The sequence below is a fragment of the Gossypium hirsutum genome, chromosome D13 (assembly GCF_007990345.1).
Source record: "Gossypium hirsutum isolate 1008001.06 chromosome D13, Gossypium_hirsutum_v2.1, whole genome shotgun sequence".
NCBI classification, from domain to species: Eukaryota; Viridiplantae; Streptophyta; class Magnoliopsida; order Malvales; family Malvaceae; genus Gossypium; species Gossypium hirsutum.
The window spans coordinates 44,874,666-44,879,617 of record NC_053449.1 but is presented as its reverse complement, the minus strand read 5'-3'; the positions used below and the strand labels follow the sequence as shown (position 1 = coordinate 44,879,617).

General features: G+C 34.9%; 1 non-coding gene across 1 annotated transcript; it reads right to left on the bottom strand.

Moving 5' to 3' along the window:
* Window positions 1–1,248: 1,248 nt before the first annotated feature.
* LOC121225903 (small nucleolar RNA R71) lies at window positions 1,249–1,351 on the bottom strand. Its single transcript, XR_005923805.1, has one exon. It is a non-coding gene; the product is annotated as a small nucleolar RNA R71 (small nucleolar RNA).
* Between the last annotated feature and the right edge of the window lie 3,601 nt (window positions 1,352–4,952).

Below are 4,952 nucleotides of genomic sequence, written 5' to 3'. Positions count from 1 at the left end.
ACCTAAATCCTAGGCCTGACAACCCTACGAAGTCATCAAAGCGGGAATTGACCCAAAATTGGTATAGCCTATCTGTGAGCACCTTAACCTTGAATCGGTTTGGACTGTGAGGTCGAAAGTTAAGTAGTCCTTGCCAACCCAGTATTTCAGTAAACGTATCAGAAGATTCTGCTAGGGTACTGACTAGTTGATTGAATAAGAAAACCCGAGACGACAGTTGATTAAGATTACTGAAGCAAGCTAATCACCCATGCCCAGATTTGATATATATATATTTCTTTAATCGATTTCTTACTTTTCATTCATTTAATTTTCCTTTATTTATTTTATTATTATAAACAAAAAAAATCTTCTTTTAATTCTTCGTCTTATAATCTGATTAAAGTATTAATTAGATCTATTTAGCTTAAAATTAGAATCAATTTAGTGCTGGCCTCCCTTAGGTATGATCCTCGGAGTACTCATTTACTTCGTTGTAACTATATAACAACCTGACCCATATACTTGTGAATACTGTTTTTCACATCTTTTGTTCATGATTTCTACTCTGGACGTTGGTACGTCCAGGGGTGGTCAAGTTGTTGGCATCGTTGCCGAGGAGGCAACGTCACTATATTAGTTTTAATTTTTGCATTTTAATAGAATAATTAAGAAGTTTTTAGGTTATAGTTATGAATTTACTTTTCTTTCTTTCTACTAATATTCTCTTTTTGGGTTTAGCGTATGACTCATAGTAGGGGAGCACCTATGGAGCCAATCACAGATCTAGAGAGAATAATCCACAAAAATTGTTGACAGTAAAAACAATAGCAGCAAATGCAAGATCCACCACCACCTGCTGTAGGCAACGTACCACAGGAGAATTTGTTGTTAGCTTCGAGAAGATCCACTACTACCACCACAACTACCCATAAACTTAAACATGGCACGTAACGAGAGGACTCTGAGAGATTATGCATTACCAAATCTGGATATGGTTCAAAGGAGCATTACAAGGCCAGCTATCATGGCCAACAATTTCGAGATTAAGCCAACTATGATATAGATGATCCAGAACAATTTACAGTTTCGTGCAACAATGACAAAGGATCCGAGCCAGCATTTAAAACGGTTCCTCCAGATTTGTGATACCTTCAAATACAATAGGGTCATTAATGGTGTTATTCGTCTTAGGTTATTCCCCTTTTCATTAATTGATAACTTCTTTTATCGACTAGATTCGAAGACACTAGGATCGATCATGACATGAGATGAAATGAATTTTGATGTTCAAACAGTTAGAAGGAGAAAGCCTTTGTGAAGCAAGGGAGCATTTCAAGATATTGATTCGGAAGTACCCACATCACAAATTACCTAAGTGGTTATGATTGCAAACCTTTTACAATGGGTTGGATATGCATTCGAGACCTAGATTAGATGGAACAGCAGAAGGAGCCTTGATGAATAGAACGAACGAAGATGCGTACGAGCTAATAGAAAGTATAGCAATGAATTCTTGTCACTGGCCAACTGAGCGTCATACATGATACATATGGCCAAAGACCATCTACGGTGAAGGCTGTCCAGGAAGATGATAGATACTAGCAATTACTAGACAGAATCAACCGAATAAAGGCTGAAAAGGGTGCACCAGATAGCTATGGAGGAGACAAACCACTCTTTCATTATATTAATAATCCAACCAAGGATGTAAACTATATCGAAAATAGGGGTAGAAATCCCTATTCAATTACATATAATCCCAGATGGAGAGATCACCTGAACTTGAGATGGAGAGGAAACCAATGAGGGGGTAGTAGTTTTAACAAATGACCATACTGTATGTGGTCAATACCTGAATAGAATCAAAGGGAAGATGCAGTCAATGAGAACAGATGTAAAACAAGTGTAATCTGAGTGCACCAACTCAACGAAAATATTGACTAAACTTGAAGATCAAATAAGCCAATTGATAAGCACAATGAGGGATATAAAAAGGAAAATTGGCATAGGTATTCCTAATAATAACGAAAATAATCCTCGTAGAGAAGGTAAGGAGCACGTGAAAGCAATCAGGTAAAATATTAAATAGCCTAGAAAACCCAACTCAGGAGGCAAATATGGAGAATACTAAAAATCTTCAAGAGAAACCCCTAGAAGCTGACAACGAACCAAAACTAGAGGAAGTAGTTGTGCTGACAATTAAGCCAGAGGTGGAAACAACCAAAAATTCTGTCGTTGCAAAAATACCATTCCCTTCAAGACTAGAGGAAAAATAAAAGATGGATGAAGATGAGTTTGTAAGTTTTCTGAACTTGTTCAAAACTTTAAACGTTAACTTGCCCTTGATCGAATTAATTGAGAATGTTCCTAAGTACGCCAAGTTTTTAAAGGAAATTATGCCTAGGCATAGGAAAATTAATGTAGGTGAACAAATTAGTATAAGCACTTCCTGTAGTGCTATTATCTTGAGACAGGTTACCCAAAAATTGAAAGACTCGGGAAGTTTTGTTATTTCCATAGAGATAGGGAACACTCATTTTAATAGAGCTCTATGTGACTTAGGAGCTAATATTAATTTAATGCCTCTATCTATTTTTGAAAAACTCGGGTTAGCGGACCTAAAAAATACTCAAATAACACTACAGTTGGCCAAAAGATCCTCAGCATATCCGAAAGAAGTACTAGAAGATGTGTTAGTCAAAGTGCGTAGCTTTATCATCTCAACAAACTATGTGGTTCTAGATTTTGAAGAAGATCGAGAAATACTCATCTTTCTAGGTAGACCCTTCTTAGCTACTTTTAGGTCCAATATTGATTTAGAGAAAAATTAATTAACCATGAAAATCAATGGTAAGATTGAAACTTTTAAGTGTGGTCACCAATTAAGCAAGGAAAGTAGAAAATTTTCAGAAGTGCATTATGATAAATTATATATTTCTGATAATGCCGAGTTAAGGGACGTATTTCCTTTAATGTGTGCAGTTCAAAAAAATAAGTGTAGGGAAAGAGACAAGCGAGCAACTATGGAGTGGTACGACGAACGATGGACTAATACTAATAAAACTAAAGAATCGTCCATTTGTGAATCAATAATATTGTTGGGTGAATTCAACAACAAAACTTAAATTATTTGAATGGATTTTTAATTTTTTTTGTAAATTATTGTATAATTAATTAACTGTTTAGTTTAGGTTTTAAGTTTTATTAATTTTATGTTTTATAAAAGACCGTAACACTTTAGAAATTGGAATTTTGGGTGAAAATAGAACCAGTGTCCCAACACGATAGCCCCATGTCGTAACACCAAAGGAAAATTTGACAGAATGAAGGAAATCACTTTGATGTCATGACACAGACTTCGTGCGTCGCGACACCAAAGCCAGTATACCCAAGAATTTAAAAATCTAGAGTGTGTCGCAATATTGAACTCCGATATGGCAATAATAGTAAACTTCCAGGGATGTCATGACATGGAACTCCTATATCGCTGTAGTGCTACAATTTTCTGTAGGATTAACTTGACCCGTTCATGTAATCCGGCGGCTTAAACCTCTCTTTACCCGATATTTAACCCTCAAAACACCTATTTTATAACCTAAATACATATTATCCCCTTATTTAAACATTTATTAACTCCTTTAATATTTTAAAACCTCTTAAATCTTTTAAACCCTAAAACTCTAATTTTCTTTTTTCTATTGGATTTGTTTGAGAAATTTCTTCTTTCAATCTTGCTCGGTGCAAGAAAAGTACGGGAACATCTTTAGGAACAAACAAATAACCGAACGAGACGTGGAATCTAACAACTCATATGAGGTTAAGAGTTCTTAACTCAATTTTTAATGTTCTATTAAACTTATTTGCTTGATATTTCATTAGTTAGTGAGGTTAAACATCATGCCTCCTAGAAAGGTCTGGAGAACTAATGAACTAGAATCATCAATAGTTCTAAACCCCTTTAGTTTTTTAAACTTAAATGTTAGAAAATACTTTGTTTAACTTCAAGGAAAAACCTTTATTTAAGAGAGGGGATTTGATTCGTCCATGATTCTTTGTAAGGAAATATGTCCTTTGGTTAGATATCATAGGTGGGAATGTTTTTGGACAATCCCAAAAGACATTGTTGTGGTTCTTGTTATTCAAGAATTTTATGCATTTTTACGGGACAAATAGTCTAGAAATGCTGAAGACCATATGTGGGAAATAGTACATGTGTGAAGGAAAGAAGTGCGAGTAACCCCTCGAATTATTTGTAACTTTTATAATGCACCAAACTATGAAAAATATTTTATTAATGAAACTAATTTAGAGTACTTTCGGGACATAGATATGAATAACATTATAAACTTTTTGACTAAAGGAATGGGTGAATGAAAATATTGCCTAGGTACCAATATCTCAACCTCTTTTCATCAAGATATAATGTTTCCTGAAACTAAAATGTGGATCCAATTTTCATGCACACGAGTTGTTCATGCTTTAAATGTGTCTAATATCAATACTTTTCGAGTAGTTTTTCTTTATGCTATTATGTAGAAAAAACAAATATGCATCGGGAAATAGGTTTACCAAAATATGAAGAGATGTGTTAGTGGCCAAAAAGTGGGAGTTTTCTTCCCCCATTTAGTGACGACATTATGCCAAAAAGTAGGTGTTCCAATGGCATCCATAAAACAATCAATGAAGTTATCCTGAAGCATCATCAGTGACACTCTGTTTACACAATACGTTGAACTTCGGGAAAATTAGATAAAAAAGTGGAAAAAATGCCAACAAAAGGCAACAACAACTTCGACTTCGTCTCAAAAGAAAGTAAAATCAACTGCTCAACAATAAGTTGGAGAGAGCAGTCATCCAAAACTGGATTGGATGATACATTGGATGCAAGAGTTGAGCCCAATTTTTTAGAAATTTGTACAGCAGAACAATATTAGGATACCTAATTATATGCCAGACATGTTTGGGCCAAC